We start from the raw sequence: 21,354 nt of genomic DNA on the forward strand, positions 1-21,354 counted from the left end.
CCCTGGGCAGCTCCACTAGTCTTGGTTAAAAAAAAAGACAACACCATGAGAATGTGTGTAGACTACCGGAAAATCAACCGTATCACACACAAAGATGCGTACCCCTTACCAAGGATAGAGGAGTCTTTGGCTGCTTTAAAATCTGCTAACTTCTTCTCCACTTTGGATCTCACTAGCGGGTACTAGCAGGTTCCTGTAGCAGAGGCGGACCGGGAGAAGACCGCATTCACCACCCCGATGGGACTTAGCGAGTTTACCTGCATGCCGTTCGGACTCTGCAACGCACCAGGAACCTTCCAACGATTGATGGAATGCTGTCTGGGACACCGGAACTTTGAGACGGTCCTGCTGTACCTGGACGATGTTATAGTTTATTCCAAAACCTACGAGGACCACCTGAAACACCTGGCGGAAGTGTTTGAAGCCCTGGCAAACTACGGTCTGAAGGTGAAACCGTCGAAGTGTCACCTGCTAAAACCAAAAGTGCAGTACCTGGGACACGTGGTGAGTGCTGACGGAGTGGCTCCCGACCCTGATAAGATCACCGCGATTAAGGAATGGCCAAGACCCTCTAGCGTAAGGGAAGTACGGCAGTTCCTCGGGTTGGTAGGCTACTACCGAAGATTCATTCCCGGTTTCACCAAAAAGGCAGCTCCTATGCAGGACCTCCTGATAGGCCAGTCCAGGAAGGCCAAGAACCAGAAGCCGCCCTTCAGATGGGAGAAGCTGGAAGAAGAGTCCTTCCGCCAGCTGAAGATGGCCCTCACGGGGGATGAAATCCTGGCATACCCTGATTACAGCCAGCCCTTTATCCTCTACACCAACGCAAGTAACATCGGGCTAGGAGCCGTACTGTCCCAGATCCAGCAGGGGAGAGAACGGGTAATTGCTTACGCCAGCCGAAAACTGCGACCCACCGAAAGAAACCCTGAGAATTACAGCTCATTCAAGCTAGAGTTCCTGGCAGTGGTGTGGGCAGTCACCGAACGCTTTAAGCACTACCTCGCCTCTTCCCGGTTCACCGTGTACACGGATAACAACCCGTTGACACACCTGGACACTGCAAGACTCGGTGCCCTGGAGCAGAGATGGATGGCCCGCCTGTCCAACTATGAATTCACGATCAAATACCGGGCAGGACGCTCCAATACCAACGCGGATGCCTTGTCCAGAATGCCAAACCTACCGGACGTAGGGGAAGATCCAGAGGAACTGGAAGAAGTTGAACTCCCCGCGTTCCACCGTCATGGGACTATCCAGTATTCCCACCGTGAAAGGGGTAAGCAATCCGCTACGTTCAACCCCTTACCTCATTACAACTGGGCGGAAACACAAGACAGTGACCCCGCCGTCCGACTGGTGAAGGAGATGCTGACTCAGCCAGATGCTCGCCTTGACCCAGACGCTCCGGAGGAAACCAAGCAACTGTGGGCTGAGAAGAGTCGACTGTTCCTTTACAAGGGGAAGTTGTGCCGTAGAATGGTTAACTCCCGGACGCATGAACTGATCTGGCAAGTAGTGGTGCCAAGAAGAGACGCGGCTATGGTACTGGAGGCATACCACGACGGAGCTGGGCACTTCGGATGGAAGAAGCTGGAGTTCCTGCTGCGCGGGCGGTTCCACTGGGTAGGCATGAGAGGAACCATCGAGAGGTGGTGCAGAGACTGTGGCCCATGCAACCTAAGAAGGAAGGACCGTGCCAGTCAGAAGACTCCCCTGCAGTCCATCGTCACCAGGCAGCCGTTGGAACTGGTAGCCTTGGATCATGTAAAACTGACCCCCAGCAGAAGTGGCTACGTCTATGCGTTAACCATCGTGGATCACTACTCCCGGTTCTTGGTTGTAGTCCCCGTCAAGGACTTAACGGCTCAAACAGCAGCTAGAGCCTTTCAGCAGCACTTCTGCCGTCCACACGGATACCCAGAGCAGGTGCTGACGGACCAGGGACCTGCCTTTGAAGCGGAAGTCTTCCAGGAGTTCTGCACTCTGTATGGCTGCCGGAAGATAAGAACAACACCCTATCATCCGCAAACCAATGGACTCTGCGAGAAGATGAACCAGGTGGTGATAGACCTTCTGAAAACGTTGACCCTGGAAGAACGCAGTCTGTGGCCTGAGAAACTGCCTGATCTGGTGGACCTATACAACCACATCCCTGTAGGTTCTACCAACTGTACCCCGGCTTACCTAATGAGAGCAAGACCTGGTAAGCTGCCTGTTGATCTGGATATGGGAGTCCTGACACCCGAGGACACTTCACCAGAAGCAGACTGGGACACAGAGAGGCAGCAGCAGTACCGGAAAGTACAGGAGAGCGTTGAGCGAAGTCTCTGTCAAGCAAGAGAAAGACAGGAGAAGACTTACAACCAGTATGCTCCCGCTGTTCCCCTGGTACCTGGAGAGCAGGTCTTGAAAAGGAAGAGACGGCTCCACAAGTTGGACGACCAGTGGGAGAAGGACCCGTACACCGTACTGCCATCAAGCCATGAAAACCCAAAAATCTGCACAATCAGTAAGGATGGAGGAGAAACCACAGCCATTGTCTCCCGAGATCACCTGAAGAAGTGTCCCGAGCAGCTACGAAACCCTGAAGAAGATCAAGAAAACCCTCGACCCGCAGAGGAAAGGGAAGAAATGGTCAGTACTGTACTCGGAGACTTCCCTCGGTCTTGGACACAAGTAAATGGCGCTGTTGTGGTACCCGTCCTCACCTTCCTCCAGCCAGCATCCCAAGTGCCTACGGAAAAACAGGTAGAGCTGGAAGAGCAGCCGGTCCAGGAGGCAGAAGACCCCACACAAGCAGACCAGGAGAATCGACCCTCTGCTTATAGTGAGCCTGCCGTGCCCCTAGTGAGCCAAAGAACCCGTAGACAGCTGCCCAGCTTACCTTTGACAGCTCCTACACCCTGTAGCTTAGGACCGGTCAGTAAGCTCCGTAGGTCTACTAGGGCCACTAGAGGCCAGTTGCCAGAACGTTGGAGGATCTAAAGTGTTCAGACTGTTTTATTGGTATTTACCTGTTTACTGTTGCTTGTAAATAATTATGTTTTTCCCAGTTATTTTATAGGTGTCTTTTGTGGATTAACCGGAATTCTTTGTATATATGTTTGGAGCGTAACCCAGGAATGGACTAAGACTGCTAAAGACTCGGGGTAGGACAGACCCCGACCTGGTTACGGCTCCCTGTTCTTTGGTGAAATGGACACCCTTATTGCTTCAAAAACTGCACCCGGTTGCGGACACGCTGTGACCGCCCTAACGTGTTTTCCCTTATTGTATTGTTCCTGTTTATACCCTGTTATGTTTTCAAAAATATGTTTAGTCCCGGAGTACTAAATTTTACTAGGGGGGAATGTGGCACCCCAGGGGTCTGGTTACCACAGTAATAGCAATATTACGTCTGAGAGCAGGTGGGAGGTCTCCTGGTCAGGAACCCTAAGCATGCAACACTTCCTGCCCAGTCCTGGGAGGGGAAGAACTTCCCCTATATAAACTGGGGCTGAGGCGGGGTTAGAGGAGAAGAAGAGGAGTCCCAGACAGAGACACAGTCTGGTCTGGAGTGGAGCAGATACAGGGAGAGCAAGATCAGGAGCTCTGTGGGAGCAGTGATAAAAGGGGTCAGAGACTGGAAGCTGTAGAGCTCGTCCTGACTGAAGAGATCTCACCGGACACGGAGTCCGAGGCAGTGGGGACTGATCCATACCCAGCAGCAGAAACCGACCGGCAGGGGATTTCAGGTCCTCTGGCCAAGAAACCCGAAAGCACGGTCACACGCAAGGGACCAGCACCGCCGTTGTGGAGCGGAGGCTACCAGAAGGCCCCGAGTCACCGGCCATACGGGTGAGCACCACACGGTACACTCAGGGACGTGGGCTACTTTTACCCGCTTCTAGCAAGGTAGCCAGGGAGAGTACAATAAGTTGGGGAGGCCTACAACTCCGCCTGGCCGGGGGAGATCCTATCTGCTCACAGACTGACCAGGCCCCGATCGCTAGCCAGTACTCCCGGGAGGGTCTACCTTTGCCACCAGTAAAGACCCTGAACTACACCGCACCGTCTCTGAGTGGTTCCTAGTGCCTGCGTGCAATTCTGCTATCCCCATCATCCACGTCTGCTGCCCTGAGGCCATACCCCTCCCGTTGGGGGTTATACTATCCACGCTGCACACCCGTACCACCGGCCTCAGCGGTCTGCCCTGCAGCGGCGGCTTCATAGCCGCAATCAACGGGTGGCGTAGTCGAACAATATAACATCTTATTCTAAGTTCTGCCACTTGGTTTGACACCCTGGGCACGGACCGGGTCACCGCCACGAGGACTACTACCCCTATCAGATCCGGCTCCGGGTATTCCCCCTGCACAGCAGCAGCAGCACAGGCCCAGGGGGCGCGTCACTATACCTAGTGAAGCCCATGACTTATGCTCCTTAACGTATTGTGTCAGTTTTACCAAGAGCTCTCCTTTAATGTTTCATTGTGACCCTTTGGCATGGTAAAATCAAATAGTTAGCACCCCTGCTAAACATCTATATATCATTTGTATACATATCTTTAACATTGCAAAATGGCAGCCTTTAACAGAATTGGCAGTCAGACAATTAACTGTTTGACTTGGGACTTACAGCAACCATTATCTGCATCATCAACAGGATGGGATTATAGGGAAAAATACAGTCATATCAGAGAGGTCATGCGGTACAGTCTAGAGAGGACCTACACGCACATTAACAAACTGTAATAGTGAACCCAGAGCCACCTATTGTCTTCTTAAAATAGTCCCTCCAAAGCATAAGCCTGCAGTTGTTGTACACTCCATTACCCCTTCTACACCTAAGATTTAGACCATTAGACTCAGCCTCTTTATCAGTCTAAAAAGTCTCTTTCTGTAATTGATGAATATTCTCTTGAACATAATTTGAGAAACTCCAGCTTTTCTAGAGTATTTTCATCTACGCAATTTTTCAGTATGTAAACAAATTGCATCATTTATCTTGAACCGTTCCTATGCATAATACTCCAGAGCTGCATTCATAATTCTGCTCTTTTGTATTGGAAACATTCAGGAAGCTTGTTATCACCTAGGGAAGCAATTAGCATTTCCTACAGGGATTATTGTACACTACCTGGACCATGGAAAAGTTGTACATTATAAAAAAACTGATTCTGGTTTTACCTTTTTTTCCAAAACCAAAATCCGATACCAGTGAGTGCAGAGAGGCCAACAAGACTTCCTATTATGGCTCCTGCTATAGCGCCTGAAATAAAAAATGTATGAGAAAAAGCTAAAATGAACATGTATTTATACATACTGGCTGTATGGAAATAAGTCATTTAGTAAGGGTAGATTCATGATGTTTCTGTCAAAATTCCTTGTCCTGCTCTGAGATTATGAAAATATTACATTTATATAAAGCTCTGTTTGCACTCATAATTTCTGCTCATGTGGATTACACTCCCCAATAAATCACAAAATGGGTAACAACAGTGCCATATTGGGTGTGTTTAGGATATGGACCTCGTGACTATCAATCCGAGCAGCTCCACCCTGTGACTACTAGTGAGTAACTTGCATATACAGTGAAGGAAATAAGTATTTGATCCCTTGCTGTTTTTGTAAGTTTTCCCACTGTCAAAAGACATGAACAGTCTACAATTTTAAGGGTAGGTTAATTTCAACATTGAAAGATAGAATATCCCCCAAAAATCACATTGTATAAAATTAGATAAATTTATTTGCATTTTGCAGTTAGAAATAAGTATTTGATCTCCTATAAACCATTATGAGTTCTGGCTCCTACAGACCAGTTAGACGCTCCTAATCAACTCGTTACCTGCATTACAGACAGCTGTCTTACATAGTCACCTGTATAAAAGACTCCTGTCCACAGACTTAATTAATCAGTCAGACTCTAACCTCTACAACATGGGCAAGACCAAAGAGCTTTCTAAGGATGTCAGGGACAAGATCATAGACCTGCACAAAGCTGGAATGGGCTACAAAACCATAAATAAGATGCTGGGTGAGAAGGAGACAACTGTTGGTGCAATAGTAAGAAAATGGAAGAAATACAAAATGACTGTCAATCGACATCGATCTGAGCACCATGCAAAATCTCACCTCGTGGGGTATCCTTGATCATGAGGAAGGTGAGAGATCAGGCTAAAACTACACGGGGGGAACTTGTTAATGATCTTAAGGCAGCTGGGACTACAGTCACCAAGAAAACCATTGGTAAGACATTACGCCTTAAAGGTTTAAAATCCTGCAGTGCTCGCAAGGTCCCCCTGCTCAAGAAGGCACATGTGCAGGCCCGTCTGAAGTTTGCCAATGAACACCTGGATGATTCTGTGAGTTATTGGGAGAAGGTGCTCTGGTCAAATGAGACAAAAATTGAGCTCTTTGTCATTAACTCAACTTGCCGTGTTTGGAGGAAGAGAAATGCTGCCTATGACCCAAAGAACACCATCCCCACTGTCAAGCATGGAGGTGGAAACATTATTTCTTGGGGGTGTTTCTCAATCAATGGGAGAATGGATGGAGCCATGTACCGTAAAATCATGAGTGACAACCTCCTTCCCTCTGCCAGGACATTAAAAATGGGTCGTGGCTGGGTCTTCCAGCAAGACAATGACCGAAAACACACAGCCAAGGAAACAAAGGAGTGGCTTAAAAATAAGCACATTAAGGTCATGGAGTGGCCTAGCCAGTCTCCAGACCTTAATCCCATAGAAAACTTATGGAGGGAGTTGAAACTTCGATTTGCCAAGCGACAGCCTCAAAATCAGAATGATTTAAAGATGATCTGCAAAGAGGAGTGGACCAAAATTCCTCCTGACATGTGCGCAACCTTCATCATCAACTACAAAAAATGTCTGACTGCTGTGCTTGCCAACAAGGGTTTTGCCACCAAGTATTAAGTGTTGTTTGCCAGAGGAATCAAATACTTATTTCTCACTGCAAAATGCAAATAAATGTATCTAATTTATACAATGTGATTTCTTGATTTTTTTTGGATGTTCTATCTCTCAATGTGAAAATTAACATACCCTTAAAATTATAAAATGTTCATGTCTTTATCAGTGGGCAAACTTACAAAAACAGCAAGGGATCAAATACTTATTTCCTTCACTGTAGTTCCTGCTCTTATTTTACGTAATAAAGCTAATAAACCAGAAATGGATACATTTAGCATTTTTTTTCTGCAGCAAAACCTGATCTCTTGCCAGGAGGTTTGTTCAGTATTTTGCTGCATTTTTTACTTGGTCATTGCTTGTTTTTTTGCTGCGTTTTTTTCACTGTCCTTTTGTCTCTTTATGCATGTACATAAAGTTCAGTGAAAAAAAAAATCTAAATCTGGTTTTGACACAAAAAACGCTGCAAAACCTGACACCTGAGTTTTTGGTGTGTTTTTTCAGCGTATTTTCAACTACCCATTGCTTTGAATGGATGAAAAATGCTGAAAAAACACTGAAAGAAGTGACATGCTCTATTCTGAAAAAATACACGCAAAGCACAAAATACTGATCAAAAAAAACCCAAGATGTGTGCATGAGATTTCTGGAATCTCATAGACTTTGCTGGTACCGTAAAACGCAGCTCAAAATTTGCCAATAAAAATTCATCAAAAAAGCGCCATGTGTAAACATAGCCTAAATGTCTATTTAATGTCATAATTTATTTTCTGATATACTTTAATTAAAAAGTCCCTATTGTTCCCTCACTACGCTAACTGCATTATATTTTTTTACCGACTTCCTGTTTGATGACGCTTCATTTGAGCGCCCTTAGTGCATGCTGGGATACTCAAGTCGACAAGAGAGCACACTGTCAGTGCTCATTGTAAGGAAAAAACCTGATTAACATAGACCAGCCCCAATGCCGGGCTTTCTCCTTAGGCTATGTGCCCATGATGCAGAAATGAAGCAGAGCATTTCTGCAGCGTTTCTGCATCTCCCTTGCCAGAAAAAACGCACGCGGATTGTGCATGCGTTTTTCCTGCAGAATACATGCGGATCCACATGTGGATTCACATGCGTTAACGCATGCGTTTCCGCATGCGGACTGACAAGCACTTTCCAGGCGATAGCATCACTTGGAAAGTGCTTGACAACTAGGTCACACTATATAAATCCATGCAAACGGCATGGATTTATATAGTGTGACCGTAAGAATAAAAAAATAAAGCTATACTTACCCCCGATCCCCCGCCGCGTGTGCTGTCGCGCTCGTCCTGGCTTCTTCCTGGTTGCCGGGCTATCGCAAGACAGGCTGCGGTCACATGACCGCAACGTCATCTCAGGTCCTGGAAGGAGAAGCGCTGCAGGGGCCGCCGGACAGGTGAAACTTTATTTATTATTTTATTCTTTTTTTTTACAGGTACAATGGTACCCAGGTCTGGATGAGAGTCTCCTCTCCTCCAGAACTGGGTACCATACGCACATTGAAACGCATATAATCCGTGTGTACAAGTGTACTGACACGGATTATATGCGTCTCAATGCAAGTCAATGGCGGCGATTCTGCTGCGCTTCCGCAAAATTAATGAACATGCTGCGGATTATTGAGCGCTGCAGAAACGCTGCTGAAAAATCCGCAGCATGTGCATTGACATTGCGGAATGCCATTGGGGACCATGGGGTGCAGATTACCAAGCGTTTTTGATGCGTTTCCGCTGCGGAAATTCCGCAGCGGAAACGCATGAAAAACGCATCGTGGGCACGCAGCCTTACAATGCGCACAGACAGTGCGCTCTCTTGCTGCCTTGTCACTTCTAAGTAGAGCCGGCCAGGGAGAGCACTGTCACTGTGTACTGTGAAGACTATTGCACCGTTAGAAGGGAGCTTGCACTGAGCATACGTTGGAATTTACAACTGATGTATACTCAGTAGAGTGGGGACTAGCTCAGCCCCTGAAATGAATGTCACTGATGACACTTTGTTTCAGGGTGGGAATAGAGGTTTCAGTAGTGACCGTAACCTCTGCCCCTGTTGACGACTCATCTGAGTATCACAGCATGAACTGGGGGTTCACAAAAAGTCAAACAGAACGTAAGTAAAAAAAAAAATAATAAAGCAGTTAGTGTAGTAAATGATAGGGACTTTTTTAAAAGTATATTAGATTATGACATTAAATAGATAGACATTTAGAATTAAAATAAATGTTGGTTCCGGACCATCTCTTTAATAAATGTATAAAAGGAATAAATATGCGAGGAGGTACCCCCAAAAAATGAGAATTACTTATATAATTTTTTTTATTCAGTATAACATCTTGAAAACATTAATCCCCTTCAAAATGCTGTACAGTAGATGATATGCACTTGTTCCAACAGTTTTTCCACTGTTCAAAACATTTTTTATATTCTTCTGAATTAATGCTAAGTGTCTCCAGCTATTTTTTCTTAACCTCTTCTACATCCTGAAAATGCTTTCCCTTTAGGTTTTTCTTCATTCTTGGGAATAAGAAAAAGTCGCAGGGGGTTTGGTTGGGCAAATAAAATATAGAAAAAATAGAGCAGAAGAATATAAAAAATGTTTTGAACAGTGGAAAAACTGTTGGGACAAGTGCATATTAACTAATGGGCAGTGTTTTGAAGGGGATTAATGTTTTCAAGATGTTATCTTGAATAAAAAAATGTAAAATAAGTAATTTTGGCGGGGTAATATGCATACATTAGTAGATAAGTATATCTGTTATTTACCTGCATTAGACCGTTCCACGGAGCCAAATATTAAGGTTGTATTATTAGAAGTTGTAGTTGTTGTAGTCATTGTGATTGTTAAGGAGATAGAATCAGTGTAACTTGTGAAAGAAACCAGAGATTGTTCTTCTTTGATGGTGTCTGTGTTTGGGTCGTACCTGATCTCAGTAAAGCCAGCGATGCTAACCCTGAAAATCAGGAGATGATTATAGTAATTAGTGTAGTTTGTTAAAGGGGTGACAAAGCAAATAGGCTCACATTCTCGGGAGTAACATGAAGCCTCAATATAACTTTCGCAGTGGGGTCAACCCCAAACATAACGTGTCATATGTTTTTATTCTTTGGGACCCTTTCGGTCACCAGGATGTGGATGAAACTGAAACTTTTGTCCCATACAACTATTTCACTGTCAATATTTAGTTATTTTCTTTAAGAATAATAGATCAGTACTTTATTATAGCCAGGAAACAGAAGATTTAGAATAAAAAGCTCTTAGATGTCGTCCTGAATGCAGGCCCGCATCTGCCGTAAGGAGAGTTGAGCATTTCATGTCAGGTGGTAGCTTACAGCATCTTAGAGAAGCGGCAGGACTCCTGAAAGCTGCTGCCTGAAGATACCTCCCATTAGCTACAGTACCAGTTGTGCTGCTACTGGAGTGCAGAGGGAGATTTGATTTGCATTGAATCTGCCGAGTTGGCGGTTTCAAAAAATAATAAACTTGTATATTCAGCTCCCTTCAGCCCTCCCCCAACTTCTGCCCCAAGTTCCCTTCTGTAAAAGGATCTGGCCCCACTAGGAGTTGCTAACTTGCTGCCTCCGTACTGTATATGTCTTTTCTTTTACACACACACTGCAGGTCTGACTGAGAGTGTCCTTTTTCTCCATCTAAAACTCCACTAACTAAAACCAGAAATTACTCCCTTAGATTTCTTGCAAATCATCCCACCATCTAGGCTGGCCAGGTGTTAACCCCTTAATCTCTAGCTGCCTACTTTTACAGCCCAGATCTGGAAAAATGAACACAAATGCATTGAACATGTAACTAGTGTTGAGCCACCCCCGTAGTGTTCGCGTTCGGTTCGGTTCGTTGAACACCGGCATGTTCGTCGAACGGTTCGTCGAACACCGTTAAAACCAATGGCAGGCAAACAAAAACACATAGAAACACATAGAAAACACCTTCAAAGGTGTCCAAAAGCTGACAAGCTGCTCAGAATAGAATAGAATAGAATAGAATAGAATAGAGCATTAGTGTTTTCATGCACCCGTCTCTTTAAAAAAGCCGGCCGGCAAGTCATCAGCAGCATACATCGGTACCCGACAATTTAGAATAGAAAGAATGGAGCATCACACATAGATTAGATAGATAGAAACATGTCAGTCACATATATAATAAGTACAGTGACAGTGTTGGTTACTGTACTTGTCATTTAGCGTTAAAATAAAGGATTTATTAAAAAAAAAATTGGCAACTGCCCCAATAGCAATACCTGATTATTTTTTTAATCGTTTACAATCTGCTATCAATAGTTTTGTTTGGGGCGCTCGTAGACCCCAAATTAGGCTCTCGGTTTTGACTAGATCCAAGACACAGGGGGGCACAGGTCTCCCTAATTTCAAACGATACTATCAAGCTATTCTCTTGTCTAGATTGGTTGACTGGAGATATAATGACCTGCACAAACAGTGGGTGACTGTAGAAAAACTTCTCTCCCCTGGCTCTCTACATTGGGCACCATGGTGTGGTGCCAATTCTAAGCCCCCGATCTCAGACTTTCCACCACTTACACAGATAGTGCTGAGATTTTGGGATAGAAATCGGGGGAAACTGAAATTTAGTAATACACCGTGCAGATTAAGCCCCCTCTTCGACAACATTGATTTCCCCCCAGCGAGGGATAGGACTACGTTTTTATGTTGGAGGTCTGATGACCAGGTGAGATTGGGACAGGTGGCGGACAGACTCTCTGGGCTCTCCGATGTGGGGGAGTTAGGGGACATATGCCATGGCAGGCCACGATCTTGGTTTGAATTCACCCAGTTGAAGGACTTCCTCTCAGGTATTTCTTTTAACAGACCGACCCGATTTGAGTCCTTGATGCTGTCTACAGAGGGCCCTACCCACACAGTCTCCTTGCTTTATAATTTGATCCTGGAAACGGTATCTATTGACACCCCTAGCTTTATTACAGCATGGGAGGGAAACTTGCAGACTACCCTCTCTGAAGCTGACTGCCTGAAGATCTTTACCCTTACTCACAAGATCTCTGTCTCTTGCAGATCACAAGAGAAAAATTATAAAATTTTAACACGCTGGTATAGATGTCCTCTGCTTCTCCATAAATCCAATCCTGCAATCCCGAATACATGCTGGAGATGTGACAATGAGGAGGGGTCTATGCTTCTTATATGGTGGTCTTGTAGGCTTCTGCGTCCATTTTGGGGTGCGGTTTTTAATGCCTTTCGCTTGATGACGGGTGTCCACTGTGAACCATCCCCTCAAATTGCCCTCCTTTCATTGATTCCTGGGTCTATAACAACCATTAAGAAGGGAATTCTGAGGTTCTGCTTAGTGGTGGCCAGAACAATTATCCCTCAATACTGGAGAGCGGTGAGGGTTCCATCTGCGGTTGAGTGGGTGTCCGAAATGGATAGATTGGGCTGCATGGAGTCGATGATGACTCAAGATAGCGACTCTGTGACCGTTCAGGGCCAAACATGGTTCCTTTGGGAGACATTCAAGGTGAGCTTAGAGTTTCGGGACAGGTTAAGTGAGTCCTCATAACCTCCATATAAGGTAATCGAGACCGAGGCTGGTTTTGCCCCTCCCCCCCCTTTTCCCCACTTCCAATCTTTTGTCTCTATTTCTTTTCCTTTCTCTTTTCCTGACTTTGTTTCTTCTTCACTGTCCTTTTCCTACACAATTTAAGAATGTTTAGTTTAAAATTTACTAAGTGGTGTTTGGACAAGATGAGTCCAACCCGAGATATCTAGTGTGATGTAGCAGACATCCCTTTAATGGTTCAGTGTGTTTTGAATGACCATGTACCTTCCCCTTTAACAGACTGGTCACATGACCGTGACATCACACAGGTCCTTATGCACACAGTTAAGATCCTATCTGTGTGTGTATGTGTGCTGCAGTATATATAAACCCTGTGTGTTCCTGTGTGGGTGTGTTCCGGTGTGTAGGAGTTCCTGTGTGTTGGGGAGCTCCTGTGTGGGCACCGTGTGAGAGGCACGAGGCTGTTCCCTGTGTGTGGTGGGAACACCGCTCGTGTGAGGCCTGGAGTGGCCTGGTGGACTCCAGTGGAGGTGAAGTCTGGATCCCTGTGTGAGAGTGTGGGGGATGCCAGTAAGCCTCAGAGTGCCACACAAGAGGCCTGGTGGACTCCGGTGGAGGTGAAGCCTGGATCCCTGTGTGAGAGTGTGGGTATGATATGTGTAATATGCCAGTAAGCCTTAAAGGGAGTGACGGCTGGAGACCACGTGTGGTAAGCCGTAGAGCCACAGTGGTGGCGTATGGAAAGGACTATAACAGCTGAAGTCGGCAAAGGTAATACTCGTGTGTTATGGACATTTAAATGGACATTTTTTAGTATTTCCTTGCGGAAGGCTGTAATTAGAGCCAAGTGGGCCGGTCTGCCACTTGGGCTCGTGGACTTTATCAGTGTGTCGGCGGGCCACGGAGTTGGACCCGGACATAAGCTGTTTATGAAGTGTAATAAACTGCTGAGCATTGTTTAAAATGGAAAGCTTATCATATGCGAGTTGATTGACGCAGCGAAGCGAGTATCCCCCAGGATAATGACAAGTGCTGCCTTACATGTGGTTTGAGAATGCGGGCAGCTGCAGTCTGGTTGCTCGGGGCAACTGCAGACTGGTTGCTAGGGGCAACTGCAGTCTGGTTGCTAGGGGCAGCTGCAGTCTCGTTGCTGGGAGCAACTGCAGTCTGGTTGCTAGGGGCAACTGCAGTCTGGTTGCTGGGAGCAACTGCAGTCTGGTTGCTGGGAGCAACTGCACAGGTTGACGAGTGTGGTGGAGCATCTGGCTGCAACTCGGCGGGGTTGTGAAGGTCGTTGTCGCACTCAAACCTGGTTTGCTGTGGCTCGGCGGGGCTCACGAAAGTCAAAGCATCTTGCTGCAACTCGGCGGGGTTGTGAAGGTTGTCGTCGAACTCAAACCTGGTTTGCTGTGGCTCGGCGGGGCTCACGAAGTTCAAAGCATCTTGCTGCAACTCGGCGGGGTTGTGAAGATTGACATCGAACTCAAATCCTGTTTTGCGGTGGCTCGGCGGGGCCACGAAAATTTTTTCGGGGAGAGCGGTGAAGTTCAAGTGTGAACAGTGTACCGTGATGGCTGTGAGCAAAGCAAGAGAGGTGTCTGGAGCTAATGAGCGTTTGAAGGGCCGGTTGGGACCGGAGCAGGTATTTGAGAAACTCTTACTGGACATGATGCGGGAACCGCAGGAGCTGTGGGCACCGTATAGAATGGCGGCCGTGGACCATTCTATGGACTCTCCGGGGGCGCCCGTGTTGTCTCAGAGTGCCCGGGGAGGTGGTAAGAGATCTTGTGAACTGAGTCCTAACACTGTCGCTGATTTTGTTTGTAAAAATTCCCTTAGAGGTGTGGTTGTTAAAAAGGGGGCGGAGTCTAAAAAGGGGGCGGATTTTCACAAGAGTGTGGAGTGTAAAAAACTGGAAATTGTTGATGATTGTGGGTTGGCACCTCCTAAAAATGACCAGGTGACCGTTGATAACGGGGTAGCTCCAGTGGAAGGGGGTGAAGTCAAAGTGGGAGGTGACCTGGTAGTCCACAACATCATGGGGAGTGACACAGACCCCATAGCTGACGGTGACACTACGGAAGTAGAGGGAGAGGTCAGTCAGGAGGGGCTAGACGAGGGGAGAGAGTCCACCTCTCATCGTAGACGGCGCAGGGGCCACAAAAAGGTTGCTCCTGTACTCTTTGCTGAAAGTGAAAGTAAAGAAAATGTAATGGTGTGTACCATTGTTTCAAGTGTGGATCCTCCTTCAGTGGCAGAAGAGGAGGTGACGGACCTGGAGAACGTGTCCTCAGACCAGCAGAGCCTGGAGTCTGAACGGCAGAGGGTATACCAGGTTGTGAAGAACTTACAGCGAGATCTAAAGGGAAGCAACGAGGAAGTTGTCCAGTGGAAGGAGATGTTCCACGCAATTAAGGAGGACCGCCGCAAAATCAAGGAAGAGGTTTTGCAATTGAAGCTTGAGAAGGAGGCGCGGCAGGATGGAGGTTCTGGAAGAGATCCAGGCCTGGTACGACTGCGCGAACAGTTCAACCGGGAACTGTCTGACTCCAAGAAGGAGTGTGGTGAACGCAGTAGGGAACTGCAACAGAGTAAGAGAGATTATGAGGATCTCCTCAAGGTGAAGGAAAAACTAGAGGAGGATAAGGCGGATGCAGATCAAGTGCGCCAAGTGGTTGAGACCACTCTGCAAGATATCCGTGACGAGAATGATGATCTCCGGGGAAAGACCCTAGATCTGGAAGCTCAGGTGAAGGAGCTACAGATGTCCTGTGATACTCTCCAGAAGGCGGAGACGTACCTTAAGGAAACAGTCAGCAAGATGGAAGCTGAGCGAGAGAAGATGGAGGAGTCCATCGGAAAAGCCACAGACCAGGGCCAGGAGTTGACCGCTGGTGATGGGAGGTATGAAGCAAAGACCTCCTCGAGTGATGTGGGCTCGGAGGATTCGGTGGATGTCGGAGCCGAGATCAAGAAGCTCAAGGAGTTGCTACAAACCCAGTGGACGCAAGAGAAGCGTGAGAGACTGGCTATTGAGAGCCGAGTGGGCGCATTGGAGACGGAGAGGTCTGAGAGAGCTCTGCTGCTGGAAGAGCAGTTGAAGCAGGAAGAGCTTCAGAGATGGACTGCTGAGAGGCGTGTAACTGAGCTGGAAGCAGAAGTTTTAGAGCTCAAAGGTCGCCTAGCAAAGTGTCACGTGGTGAACGAGGTCTCCTTGGAGAAGGCAAAAGGCAAACAAGTTGCACTTACTCCCTTAGACCATGAGAAGGTGGACCTGAGGAGAGCTAAGAGTATGGTGTTGGAAGATAAAGGTGAAGTGGAGGTGGTCAAGATGAAAAGTTGTGAAGTTGTAGCTGTGAGTCAGCTCAGGGGAAGCATACAGGGTGAAGATGCTGGAAAGCAGTGGTCCCTGAAACCTGAGCTGGTTGATCGTCTGGGAACCACTGGTGAGACCGAAACGTCTCGGTACAAGTGCCTCGTAGATGTACCCGAGGACTTGAGGGAAGAATGCACCCGTGAGTTCGTGCATGAGGAGTTTAAGAAGGCTGTGGGAGCCTGTAAGGTGTACTTGACCTCAGAGGCTAGACAGCTGGTGGTCCTGTCCACGACTGAAGTCACAGTGAAGAGGGTGGCGTTCCTGAGTGACATACATTGGCGATGTATTCGCACGAAGCGGTTTCTCCGGTTGAAGACGGAGCAAGCCGCTAGACAACTGGAGCTAATGAGAAAGGCTCACAGTCTGCGAGAAGAGGTCATCCGGGTGCCTCGTGTTCTGGTGAGAGAGCTCATTGGGAGAAATGGCCGAGCCATGCAGATGATGGTGAAGAAGTCTGGTGTGGTAAAAGTAAGCAGTCCACGTGATCGTCGGGACTGGATGCCGGATGAAGACGGCATGGTGTCGTTCTACGCTGTAGGAACGGAAGAAAGTCTTGCAGATATGAGCATGCTGGTGGAGTACCGAGTAACGTACCTGCGAGAGGTGGAAAAGTTGAATCTCGCTAGACTGCGAGTGGATAGACAGCATCATCTGAGCAGCAGAAGATGGCAGCCGTCTAGAAAGTGTGAGACCAGACAGAGAAAGGGCTCCCTAAATATCAGAGCAGCTGAGGTTAGGGACCTTTCAAGATGTCCTGGGAGTGGGTTTGGAGGTAGTGAGACCTCCAGTGACTCAGGGTTGAGTGGCCCATACAATCGACGCAATAGAGGACGGAACTATGTGGAGTCACACTGTTGTATTGACCGCTGGGAGCAGGGGAGACCTGACAAGGTTACGACTGACCGCTGGGAGCGGGGGAGCCGCTGGGAGCGAGGGAAGTCTGACAAGTTTACGACCCGGAAATGTGACTTGACGGAGTCGATGACATTGACAGATGGTAGGTCCCTAAGGAGTGGGCTAATGTCAATGACTAATGTTCCAGGGGCTGGACAACGCAAGGGTCAAGTGCATGGTCTCAGTGTGAACTGTGGGATATAGACTGTTTGTGTATATTATGTGTTCAACCCCACAAGTTTGAACAGAGGGGGGAGATATGTGATGTAGCAGACATCCCTTTAATGGTTCAGTGTGTTTTGAATGACCATGTACCTTCCCCTTTAACAGACTGGTCACATGACCGTGACATCACACAGGTCCTTATGCACACAGTTAAGGTCCTATCTGTGTGTGTATGTGTGCTGCAGTATATATAAACCCTGTGTGTTCCTGTGTGGGTGTGTTCCGGTGTGTAGGAGTTCCTGTGAGTTGGGGAGCTCCTGTGTGGGCACCGTGTGAGAGGCACGAGGCTGTTCCCTGTATGTGGTGGGAACACCGCTCGTGTGAGGCCTGGAGTGGCCTGGTGGACTCCGGTGGAGGTGAAGCCTGGATCCCTGTGTGAGAGTGTGGGGGATGCCAGTAAGCCTCGGAGTGCCACACAAGCGTCCTGAAGGGTGAAACCTGGGTATGATATGCGTAATATGCCAGTAAGCCTTAAAGGGAGTGACGGCTGGAGACCACGTGTGGTAAGCCGTAGAGCCACAGTGGTGGCGTATGGAAAGGACTATAACAGCTGAAGTCGGCAAAGGTAATACTCGTGTGTTATGGACATTTAAATGGACATTGTTTTAGTATTTCCTTGCGGAAGGTTGTAATTAGAGCCAAGTGGGCCGGTCTGCCACTTGGGCTCGTGGACTTTATCAGTGTGTCGGCGGGCCACGGAGTTGGACCCGGACATAAGCTGTTTATGAAGTGTAATAAACTGCTGAGCATTGTTTAAAATGGAAAGCTTATCATATGTGAGTTGATTGACGCAGCGAAGCGAGTATCCCGCAGGATAATGACAAGTGCTGCCTTACACTAGGATTACAAGTTTGATTTGTTTCTTCATAAAGTTGCATTATACCTGAATGTGAATTCACATGTATTCATATGTATACTATTTTTCTTCATTGTTGTATCTTATCTTTGACAAAATTTTAATAAATATATTTACGGAAAAAAAAAAAATTGCCGTGGGGTTCCCCGTAATTTTAGTCTCTAGCGGAGGTTAAGCAGACGGCTGAGGCAGATGTTTGAAGCCAGGGAAGGGGGTAATACCCAAGGAGCTTCCCAGGCTACTAATATCAGCCCCCAGCTGAATACCTAGCCTTTACTAGCTATTAAAATGGGGGACCCAAAAAAAAAATGACGTGGGGTCCCCCCTATTTTAATAGCTAACAAAGACTAGGCAGACAGCTGGGGGCTGATATTAATAGCCCAGGAAGGGTGCCATGAATATTGGCCCCCTCCCAGGCTAGAAACACCAGCCATCAGCCGCCCCAGAAATGGCGCATCCAAAGGATGTGCCAATTCTGGCACTTAGCCTCGCTCTTCCCACTGCCCTGTAGCGGTGGCAGTGGGGTAATAGGGTTGGGGTTGATGTCAGCTTATAATGCAAGCTGACATCAAGCCCAGGTTAGTAATGGAGAGGCGTATATGAGACGCCCCCATTACTAACCCCATAGTGAAAGTTAAAAAAAAACACAAACACCAAGAATAAAATCCTTTAATTGAAATAAAGAGACACAATTCTTTAATGTTCTACATTAAACTCTACTTACTGTCACGCCCATTCCAGCTGAAGCCAATGTCTTCTGCAATAAAAGTAAAATAATAAACCAACCTCATCCTTACCTTTCCATGGTTCCCAGGATGGCTTCAGCTCTGCTACATTGACATGACAGGCTGGATCGCAGCTCACCTCATGCACGTCACTGACAGCGTGGGAGAATTCTCCTGCGCATGCGGTGCCGGCAAATGACGTCACCGCTTGAGCAGGAGAATTTTCCCACGCTTGGATGGCATTGAGATGGCAGGCTGGACGGTAGCAGAACGCTGCCATCCAGCTTGCCATCCTTCAGAGACACTGCAGAGCGCAGGCATGCTTGCGCTCTGCAGTGTCTCTGAAGCGCTACCTGCAGAGTCTCTGAAGCGCTGGATCGCAGCAGAGCGCTACCATCCAGCTTGTCATCCTTCAGAGACACTGCAGAGCGCAAGCATGCCTGCGCTCTGCAGTGTCTCTGAAGGATGGCATGCTAGATGGCAGCGTTCTGCTACCATCCAGTCTGCCATCCCAATGCCGTCCCAGCGTGGGAAAATTCTCCTGCTCAAGCGGTGACGTCATTTGCCGGCACTGCATGCGCAGGAGAATTCTCCCACGCTGTCAGTGACGTGCATGAGGTGAGCTGAGTTCATTGGACATGAACTCGGCTCATCTGGATGCCGTCACAGTGAGACACTGAGGAGCGCAAGCATGCCTGCGCTTCTCAGTGTCTGCGGCATGGCAAGCTAGATGGCTTCTTTCTGCTGCGATCCAGCCTGTCATGTGAATGTAGCAGAGCTGAAGCCGTTCTGGGAACCATGGAAAGGTAAGGATGAGGTTGGTTTATTATTTTACTTTTATTGCAGAAGACATTGGCTTCAGCTGGAATGGACGTGACGGTAAGTATGGTTTAATGTAGAACATTAAAGAATTGTGTCTTTATTTCAATTAAAGGACTTTATTCTGGGTGTTTGTGTTTTTTTTTAACTTTCACTATGGGGTTAGTAATGGGGGCGTCTCATATACGCCTCTCCATTACTAACCTGGGCTTGATGTCAGCTGGCATTATAAGCTGACATCAACCCCAGCCCTATTACCCCACAGCCACCGCTACAGGGCAGTGGGAAGAGCGAGGCTAAGTGCCAGAATTGGCACATCCTATGGATGCGCCATTTCTGGGGCGGCTGACGGATGGTGTTTCTAGCCTGGGAGGGGGCCAATATTCATGGCACCCTTCCTGGGCTATTAATATCAGCCCCCAGCTGTCTGCCTAGCCTTTGCTAGCTATTAAAATAGGGGGGACCCCACGTCATTTTTTCTTTGGGTCCCCCATTTTAATAGCTAGTAAAGGCTAGGTATTCAGCTGGGGGCTGATATTAGTAGCCTGGGAAGCTCCGTGGGTATTATCCCCTTCCCAGGCTTCAAACATCGGCCCCAGCCATCTGCTTAACCTCCGCTAGAGACTAAAATTACGGGGAACCCCACGCCAATTTTTTTTTAATAAATCCTTTATTTTAACACTAAATGAAAAGTACAGTAACCAACACTATCACTGTACTTCTTATATATGTGACTGACATGTTTCTATGTATCTAATCTATGTGTGATGCTCTATTCTTTCAGTTCTAAATTGTCGGGTACTGATGTATGCCGCTGATCAATAGCCAGCTTTTCATGTTTCACTGTGAGCACTGTTCCCATCGATTTGGGCAATCACTGTAATGCCACAACCACCATGGCTGTGACATTACAGTGAGTGGCAGACAATCCCTGCATGATTGGTGCTCTAAATAGCGCCAAACATGCAGGACGGGGACCCGAGCTCTCGCCCGAGCATCGCTCGAGTACTGAGATGCTCGGGTGAGTACCGAGCAGTGGCGAGCATGCTCGCTCATCACTAATTAACAGTATTACTGTGAAAAAATCCAGTTACGCTTTTGATGCATGAACAGTTATCGAACATAACCTCGAACAGCCGAATTTTTTGCAAATCGTTCGAGTTCGTCGAACGACAAGAACACCGCCCAAAACAGTTCGAATTTGAGATTGGCAAACAGTTCGAGTTGAACACCGCTCATCTCTACATGTAACACAAATACATTGAACATGTAACAATTACTGCAAAAGTCTTCAGAGGGAGTGTTGCATGACTTCTCCACCTTTACACAAGAACTGCCTACACACACACACACACACACACACAAATTCTCCTCAAAAACACCAGGCATTGTCTTGAACCAAGAGGAACCCAGGTCTCACTGCACCAGTGAAAGGTTTGATAATGGCTCTGAGGATTCCATGCCGCTACCTAACAGCAGTCAGATAGAGATACGCAAAGTGATTCGGTATGAATCAAGTGCGGTTTGAATTTTTCGCAATTCATCGAGTTTACAAACCTAAATAATTTGTGATTTGATTTGGATAAATTGTCTAAAATTCCTCCAGCGGGTCACAGATATGAATAATTACATCACATGACCGCCAGTATGATTTTTTTTCTGGGGGGGGGGGAGGAGGAGGGGTAACAATTTTTGCATTAGCCAAAAGAAAAGCTAGAATTGGTTCTGCTCTGATGTCTTTGATAACAAAAAAAGTAGTTAAGATACCTGTATGGTAACTTGGAGTCAAGTGGACCATTGACATAGGAATGAATCTTTGTTCCATCACCCACTTGAACATCCAGCTCATTTGACCGCACAGATCTCCGTGTTACATTTTGCACCAAGATATATGTTACATAAGTGTCAGTTAGATTGTTCTTAAAATCGTTGTAAGTCTTAGATAAAATCCCCCATGGTGGACGATTGCCTAAAA

General features: G+C 47.1%; 1 long non-coding RNA gene across 1 annotated transcript; it reads right to left on the minus strand.

Annotated features, from left to right (window-relative positions):
* Positions 1-5,183: 5,183 nt before the first annotated feature.
* Positions 5,184-21,332, minus strand: LOC141173784 (uncharacterized). The gene is made up of 3 exons (XR_012252670.1): positions 21,147-21,332; positions 9,700-9,887; positions 5,184-5,253 (listed from the first exon to the last, which is right to left on the minus strand). It is a non-coding gene; the product is annotated as an uncharacterized lncRNA (long non-coding RNA).
* Positions 21,333-21,354: the final 22 nt, after the last annotated feature.

The sequence above is a fragment of the Phyllobates terribilis genome, unplaced genomic scaffold (assembly GCF_046119375.1).
Source record: "Phyllobates terribilis strain yellow unplaced genomic scaffold, ASM4611937v1 Scaffold_13__5_contigs__length_258822181, whole genome shotgun sequence".
Classification (NCBI taxonomy): Eukaryota; Metazoa; Chordata; class Amphibia; order Anura; family Dendrobatidae; genus Phyllobates; species Phyllobates terribilis.